Source organism: Acomys russatus, chromosome X, assembly GCF_903995435.1.
Source record: "Acomys russatus chromosome X, mAcoRus1.1, whole genome shotgun sequence".
Lineage (NCBI taxonomy): Eukaryota > Metazoa > Chordata > Mammalia > Rodentia > Muridae > Acomys > Acomys russatus.
The window spans coordinates 67837300-67846640 of record NC_067169.1 but is presented as its reverse complement, the minus strand read 5'-3'; the positions used below and the strand labels follow the sequence as shown (position 1 = coordinate 67846640).

The 9341-nt window shown below is 36.2% G+C and overlaps 1 non-coding gene across 1 annotated transcript; it reads left to right on the top strand.

The window, feature by feature from the left end:
* The first annotated feature begins 1123 nt into the window (after positions 1-1123).
* Positions 1124-1230, top strand: LOC127186118 (U6 spliceosomal RNA). Its single transcript, XR_007830348.1, has one exon. It is a non-coding gene; the product is annotated as a U6 spliceosomal RNA (small nuclear RNA).
* The last annotated feature ends 8111 nt before the right edge of the window (positions 1231-9341 follow it).

The following is a 9341-nucleotide window of genomic DNA, read 5'->3' as shown; positions in this document are numbered from 1 at the left end:
GATTATGTCTCTGTGAGTCCATATGAGCTTTGCTTATGTGGATTTAGAGGGCCTTGTTTTCTTGGTTTCCTCCATTCTTTTTCTTTCCTACACTATTTCAGTCTCCTCTTCTTTGGAGTTCCCTGAGCTCTGAGGGGAGGGACTTGATGGAGGCATACAATTAATGGCCAAGTGTTCTGTTTTTAACATGTGCTTTCCAAACTGTAATGCACTGAAATATGAAACTCTTAATTAGATTGTGTTCGTTCAAATCTGAGGCATAATTTATAACTGCGCTATTTGTTTGAGACAGGGTACACTATGCAGCATTGACTGGACTGCGTCTATATATGTAGAGCAGATTGGCCTCAAACTCAAAGAGATCATCAACTCTTAACTGTCAACTTCTGGCTCCTCCCCATCTCCAGGAAACCCCACCTTCCACTTACTGTCTTTCTGTCCAGAGGATTGGCTAAACAGAGCTTTATTAACAGTTGTTACATCCACTCAAGACATTTTTCCACACTGGAGTAGTGATCCATGTGAATAATCTCAGAGTTTCTGAGGTTGAAAGAAGAGTTCAAAGATATCTTGAGTTACATATTGAGTACCTAGGCATGTCTTCACTACAGAGTAATATCCTGCTTTAAACACCTTCAACAATAAACCAAATAAAATTAACTTTAAGCAAACAACATCAAAGTTTGTTATTGTGAATTTTCTTTGTGATTACCCCCATTCATTAATATGAATATTACAGTATTCACTTTGTACAATCAATGCATATGGAGTATGCTAATGAAGAATCTTTGACTTGTTCATCTCATTGGATATTTTGAGTAGATTATCATACCTGCATTGACATTGATTTCCAATTCATAAATTAATTGTTCAGTTTGATTACTTAGCACACAATGTCATTTTATAATATACAGTATTTGCCTTACCTTAATTAAGAATCTAGATATATTTAATTTCATTTTACTATTCCCTACAAATTTATATTTACAAACCTGGCAATCATTATACAAATGTTATCAGTGTAATTATACAATCCTCCCAAAATATCTATTTATTGCATATGTAATATAAACTAATTCATGAAAAATTATGTATTTACAAGTCCTGTCAAAAGAGTGGGTGTGTGCTCGCTTCGGCAGCACATAAACTAAAATTGGAACGATACAGAGAAGATTAGCATGGCCCCTGCGCAAGGATGACACGCAAATTCGTGAAGAGTTCCATATTTTTAATAGGGCTTCCTCAAGACCCAGCTATCCCACTCCTTGGAATATACCCAGAAGATGCTCCAGCACACAACAAGAAAATTTGCTCAACCATGTTCATAGCAGCCTTATTCATAATAGCCAGAACATGGAAACAGCCTAAGTGTCCCTCAGTAGAAGAGTGGATAAAGAAACTGTGGTACATATACACTATGGAATACTACTCAGCTATTAAAAACAAGGAATTCCCAAAATTTGTGGATAAATGGATTGAGCTAGAAATGATCATAATGAGTGAGTTAACCCAGAAGCAGAAAGAATCAAATGGTATATACTCACTTATATCTGCATACTAGCCCAAGGGCCATGTCCCACGAAAGCCTTCACTTACCAGAAAACTGGGACAGAGGGGAAGGCATCCTATTGGGACTCTAAATGAGAGATGCATGGGAGAACAGCAAAATAAAAGGATCCAGAGGGTCCTAGAAATCTACAAGTAGAACAATATGATAGGCAGATTTGGGCCCAGGGGTCCCGCTCAAACTAAGGCACCAGCCAAGGACAATACAGGAGGTAAACTTTAAACCCCTTCCCAGATCTAGCCAATGGTCAGAATATTCTCCACAGTTGAGTGGAGAGTGTGATACGACTTTCTCACGTACTCTGGTGCCTCACATTTGACCATGTCCCCTGGAGGGGGAGACCTGGTGGCACTCAGAGGAAGGACAGCAAGTAGCCAAGAAGAGACTTGATACCCTATGAGAATATACAGGGGAACGCAATCCCCCTCAGGAACAGTCATAGGGGAGGGGAATAATGGGAAAATGGGGCGGGGAGGAATGGGAGGATACAAGGGATGGGATAAACATTGAGATGTAACAAGAATAAATTAATAATAAAAAAAAAGAGTGGGTGTTATGTTTATTGTCAAGGGAGGGTAGTAGATAAAGACTTTTGTATTTTCCATATCTGAACTTCAGTATGTGGCTTGAGATCACAAGATATGTACACTCTCCATAAAAATTTGGAAATATTTTTATAATTCTTATAATATTCCATCATTTCTGTTATCTTCCCAGTGAAAGTTTCATTTTCTTTTGGGAAATGTTAGCTTATTAATTAATCAGTGACTTTTTAAATACATGTAGGCAATCATAACTCTGTTGTATCACATATAGTTATAAACAAAATACATGGATGTATACCTGCTTTCTGTGACATTCAGTTTTAGAAATAGTTTTGATGGTGTCAGTGTGAAGGGAGATGTTGGTGCAGTTGTAGGGAAGTAAAATTAAATGAGTTGTATAAGCCAGTTGAAAATCAAATATATTTTACATTTTGCATAGTTTAGTTTTTCCTACATTAATTTTTTCCTAAAAGTCTGGCAGATGTTAACACTAAAAGAAGCAGAGAGAAATATAAAGAAAAGATAGGATCAATGAGAAGAGGAAATGGCCAGACCAGAAATTAAACATGTGCTGCACCTGCCAGTAGGATACTGTCAGTGCCACACATAGTGTGTGGGAATCCTTGCTTTGCTTTTCCCCCTCGATGTAACATATTGATGCAGAAGAGATTTCATGAAAGAAATGTACTCCCTTTTGTAAACTGACTATTCAATTGTAAAATGTTGTGCATTGTATTTTTGCTCAGTAACTCAGAAACACCACTTTCATGTACTTATTTTATAAAATGATGTTGGAAATCCTATGGTAACAATATATGAATTGTCTATTCATTAAAAAGCATCAGTAGCATCTTCATGCTTTGGACAAATGACAACAGGCTATTTCAATAGCACCTTTATTACAAAATCTGAACTATCTGACAAGAATCTGTACTTATCAGTGACTTTTATTGTTTTGTTTTTGTTGATCTTCTTTATTTGTGTTTTTTCAAATTGTTCTGGCTTACTCGACTGGACAGCTGAGATATGCTCGAACAGCATAATCGGAGAAACAAAATACTTCCTTTGAAAAATTTCCAGCCGTGTCTAGAAGATCTCTAAAGCCCATTTAATTTCAAAATGACCTGAATTCGCTATCTCAGTCTATATTTTGTTTTAAATTATTTGCCTTTATTAAGAAGTATGTTCTTGGAAGCAGTGCAATATTTTTTTTTTCTATCAATGCATTGGCCAACACTGCAGTGAACATGGGGAAAATACAAAGTTAAAATTATACTATTCAATCAATTTCAAAATATATTTTGAAACTGCTTAAATCTGTTAGCACAGAACCTGTACTTGTGGTTCTAATACCTCACCTACTCTAAAATGTATTGGCCCCTTAATAGCACTGTGAGAAAACTTCTATAGCAGAGATGCGAATGTAAATGCAGAGAGAGGCTTTATGTTGGCCACAGATTCTATGTGAAGCCATTCTTAGTATGGCATGAAGGAAGATATGCAGATATCTTAGTTCTGCTCATATGATGAGCAGAGAAACAGCCTTAATTGCTCTGTACATCCCACACACCTCATGCAATCATAATGTTATAACAGCATAGTGCTTGTGAGAAATTATGTTTTCAGAACAAAAGAACCGGACACTGATGTTGGATCAGACCCGACAGGATTCATTTCTCTCAGCATGCTGGATGCTGACATCCTGTATCCTCCTTGCTCCAGCCCTAGATGCCTCTGTTTTTGTTATCCATAAGAATTGGACAGCTTCTCATACAGCATTGTAGAAAGCTTCTGATCCCATTTGGTCCAGCATTTCAATATGTTGCACTCAGGACTCCTTTTAAGCTTGGAATCTCTCAACAATTAGAAACTGGACCACAAATGCAATCCATGGCTTGCTTAACCATTTCTCCCACTTTTTTCCGCCATTTCTAAGGTATTATTTGCCCCAATTCAGCCTGAAGAAACCTTAAGTGAACAATGTCCCATTCCCTCAGGTGAGGTTTTTGTTTGTTCTCTTGGTCTATAAATGGTTATGTTCATCAGGAGGTAGTTATAAGTTATTACTGGTCTTATACAGAGAGAAAACTAGGCTGAACTCAGGGATGTCTTTTTTTCTTTTCCTTTATCTTTCATACGTAAGTATGGAGAAAGGAACTAAAAAGAAAGAAAAGGGGATAGAGAATTATAGAGGGAGAATAGAACAAATGGTAGATGAAATAACCTACTCCTTAACTCAAGGCCTTAATTGTTCCTCACAGAGATGGTTATTGCTAAGTCACTGGTATAGAATTTTGCATATTGATGCAAATTATGACCATATCAAATACTAGTCTGAGTTTAGCACAAGAATATATGTCCTAAGTCTATCAGATAAATATTATTCTATAGATTTTTAAGGTACAGTAGTTAAATAGGGTCTTCAAAAGCCTTTGATACTCACAGAATATGGCATTTGAAGATGATTTTATTATTCTAAAAATTCTTTGACAAGTTAACTCCTGACAACACACAGCCAACCTCAAAGAAGATGATGAGCATCAAAGAACCTCCTTATGGAGTTGGCTTCGAATGTTGTAAACAAGCCACTGGGCAAAATGTCCCCATTTTAGCCACAGAAAGAATTATGCCTAAAAATGGGCATGCTTAGATGCAGGGTGAGTCGAAGGCCAAACTCTGTCAAGACAGGATAAGCAAGTCTTCACTAGTTCTTGCTTTGTGAATAGGTCTGGCAGAGATAATGGGCTAGAAAGCAGAAGATGAGGCTCCAACATTATAGAGAGTTTTATGTGACTATTCAGGTAGCAAATTGTCTCAGTCATTCTTTCATTTTGGAAGCTGCAAACCAGCATTACTGGTTCACTCGGGCATTTAAGTTTTATTCCTTCTCAACTTTCTGAGAATGTTGAAGACCAGATAGTTTAGTTTTACAATCAAGTTTAGTTGGTTAGGGCAGAAGATCTTTTTAGATCAAGATAAAGGATTTAAGTTAATAGAGATGAGACATGATAGCTATTGATCTTCATTCAGAAATTTAGACCCAACAAGATAGGAAAGATGTTTACTTCAAGTTTGACAAATACAAATAGCTAAATCAGTATGAATGAAATGTTTATATAACTCGTGATTGTCTCATGGTTCTCTTTGCTGTATGTAATTTGTTTTCTCCATGTGTAATAAAATAAATGCATATGATTAAAAAAGAAAAAGAAAAAGAAAAAATGCACGCAGGAACTTCCCCGTGTTAGAGGTCTAGGGGAGGGGAATAGGGCAGAAGAAGACGGGAAGGTGGGAATGGGAAGATAAGAGCTAGGGATAAAGATTGGAATGTAATATAAATAAATTATAACAAAATAAAAATAAAAAAGAATAAAGCTTACAACTGTGATATCTGTTTTTAGTCTCCTATTTTGCCTTGCTAATATTTTAGTGCATTCATTTCAGTGCTACTAGAGCTAAAATAAATGATTATTAAATATGTTGCTTCCTGAATTTATGGCATAATTGACTGCTTTTTTGCTTGATAACATTCATCAAAAACATATTTCCCTACAAGAATCTCTAAAATCAGATATTTTTGTCTTATTCTCCTTCACTCAGGAGGCACACAAGCTGTTCTTTACTTGGTTAGAAACTCTCTTGAGATTTTATATTTACTCTTATTTTACACAATGTCATAAGAGTAAAGAATAACTCATATGGGAGGAATTCTTAGCAAGGTTTTATTTTTAACCTCCTTGGTTCTGAACCCAACATCCACACAAACAGCATACCAGAAATGTAGTTTGTAACTACACAGAATTTTTCTTTCTGCTGGTAGATTATTTATTATCCTCTGCTCACACTCTGTATGGATCATGATTTTTGGAGCCAGATAGTCACATCATATTCCTATCAGTACTCCTGACAATTCTTTTTACCTGGGCTGTGTGGTATATCTCATTACTGACTGGAAGTTGAGTCATGGCATATCAGCTGTTGAAACATCATTTAATAACTGTCATATTTTATTAAATTAGCACTGCTTTATAATGAATACTCTGTGAACATGCTGTCTACTTATGTCATACTGATAATTTCCTATTCACACATAGCATAATATACATATTCTCAATAGAGTTTTTATACAGTGCTATGATTTTTAGAAGGAATAGCCTCTTTATTAGCCAAATCTGTAATTCTCTGAAAATATTGCTCATATTTTAGTATTACACATCTCAACAATAGGAAAAGAGGGGTTATTATGTACTAGTTTTGTCAAGATGTCTGAAAGAGGTATTAGAAAATTATTAGACTGAGTATTGTAAGTGCTTAATAGCTTTTCGGAGTCAGGTATTTAGACTTATAAAGAACTTACCATTGAATAATCTCTGGTGTACGAAAAGATACCTCTTCCAAGAAAAGTAATAATTAAGAGAAGTTTCTTGACACTTCAATAAGATTTTTGAACGTAGATCTCCTGGTTTTATCATTACAACCAACAAAGCTTGAACAGGTCACAGTGAATGTTACACCCAAAATATAAAACTTCAAAAATGCACATTCTACTGATTAAGAAATTCTTTTGGTAGTTGTCATCTTGGCATCACATTTACAATATAAAATAAAACCTGGAAATGATCTTGCTTATATTATTTTAAGTTATTTGATTCCATGTTTTTAAAGTTCACATTATATGTACAAGTACTTTTAGATACAGTTGATTCATAAGAACAAATTAGTAGATTCTCAATAGTTATTAAACAATGCATTATTGCCTGGTAAAAGTTATATTCTTCAGACCTTACCTTCAAATATAAGCAATGCAAGCACTAATATATTATTTAGTTTTCAGTGACTATTTTCTTTTCTTTTTTTCTTCATTTTTCCTACCTTCTTTATTTTTTTTTATTAATTTATTCTTGTTACATCTCAATGTTTATCCCATCCCTTGTATCCTCCCATTCCTCCCCCCCCCATTTTCCCATTATTCCCCTCCCCTATGACTGTTCCTGAGGGGGATTACATCCCCCTATATATTCTCATAGGGTATCAAGTCTCTTCTTGGCTACTTGCTGTCCTTCCTCTGAGTGCCACCAGGTCTCCCCCTCCAGGGGACATGGTCAAATGTGAGGCACCAGAGTACGTGAGAAAGTCGTATCACACTCTCCACTCAACTGTGGAGAATATTCTGACCATTGGCTAGATCTGGGAAGGGGTTTAAAGTTTACCTCCTGTATTGTCCTTGGCTGGTGCCTTAGTTTGAGCGGGACCCCTGGGCCCAAATCTGCCTATCATATTGTTCTACTTGTAGATTTCTAGGACCCTCTGGATCCTTTTATTTTGCTGTTCTCCCATGCGTCTCTCATTTAGAGTCCCAATAGGATGCCTTCCCCTCTGTCCCAGTTTCCTGGTAAGTGAAGGCTTTCATGGGACATGCCCCTTGGGCTAGTATGCAGATATAAGTGAGTATATACCATTTGATTCTTTCTGCTTCTGGGTTAACTCACTCATTATGATCATTTCTAGCTCAATCCATTTATCCACAAATTTCGGGAATTCCTTGTTTTTAATAGCTGAGTAGTGTTCCATAGTGTATATGTACCACAGTTTCTTTATCCACTCTTCTACTGAGGGACACTTAGGCTGTTTCCATGTTCTGGCTATTATGAATAAGGCTGCTATGAACATGGTTGAGCAAATTTTCTTGTTGTGTGCTGGAGCATCTTCTGGGTATATTCCAAGGAGTGGAATAGCTGGGTCTTGAGGAAGCCCTATTCCCATTTTTCTGAGATAGCACCAGATAGATTTCCAAAGTGGCTGTACTAGTTTGCATTCCCACCAGCAATGAAGGAGTGTTCCTCTCTCCCCACATCCTCGCCAGCATGTGGTGTCGCTTGAATTTTTGATCTTAGCCATTCTGATGGATGTAAGATGGAATCTCAGAGTTGTTTTGATTTGCATTTCCCTGATGACTAAGGAGGTTGAGCATTTCTTTAAGTGTTTCTCAGCCATTTGATACTCCTCTGTTGAGAATTCTCTGTTTAGTTCCAAGCCCCATTTCTCAATTGGGTTATTCGGTTTGGTGGTGTTTAATTTCTTGAGTTCTTTATATATTTTGGATATTAGACCTTTGTCAGATGTAGGGTTGGTGAAGATTTTTTCCGAGTCTGTAGGCTGATATGTGTCCTTCTGTTAGAACAACATCTAATGTATGATAAATTTTATTTTAATGACATTTACTGTTTACAAAATAATGGTTAGTAACATAGATTTTAGAGTGCTATTCCATAAATCTCACATTGTTATCCACCATGTATGTCCTGTTTTACTTTCCCTTAACTTATATGATTGTCTCAGTTTCTTGGTCTATAACATGGGACCATCAAACGTTTCTACTAAAATTATTTGTAAAAACCTGAGATATTATATACCAAATAAATTTAAAGTGGTTACTATCAGAAAAAAACCATTTGAAAAGCTTTAGAATTTGCCATTTATTGTTTTCATGTATTTTCATTGTCGTTCGTGTTTTTATTTACCCTAACATTTCATTTTCACCCCTAATATGCTCTCACATTATAGGATATAATCTATTTGTATAAATAAACAACAAAATAGAAATCAATATTGTTATTGGTAACATAATACTCAAGTTCATTGGTACTGCAGTATTCTCCCAGAATACGTTTTAGCAGTATCTACACTATGTCTATATGAGTGTGGATTGGAGAAAGACTGGAATGAATGTTTGAAGAGAGTGATACATGAGAGGTCAGTAAGCCAAAAATTCAAGAAGAAAATTTTACTTAGTCTAAAAGGAAAACAAAGCAAAACTAACAAATTTTAAAAACTGTGACAGGAATGGAACGGTGGAAAAACTTATGATTACCAAAGAGAATCTAGAGAAAACTCACATAAATAAAAAATTTACTGAATAACTAGGGTCAACATTATATTATGGAGTCTAGGTCCAGCTCATGCATGGTCCATGGTCAGAGCTCCTCTTTTCACAGCTTACAGGCCCTGGGCATTGGTTAGTTGCTTCTGTTGATCTTCTTGTGGGTCTCCTTTCCCCACTGAGTTTTTCTGTCCTTCTCCCAACTCTTCCACAAGACTCTGTGTGCTCCACCTAATGTCTAGCTGTGGGCCTCCACATCTGTTTCCATTAGCTGCTGAGTGGAGTCACTCAGAGGACAGTTAGGCAGAGTATTGTTAATAGTTTCAGGGGTTGACCTAGTCCCCCTACA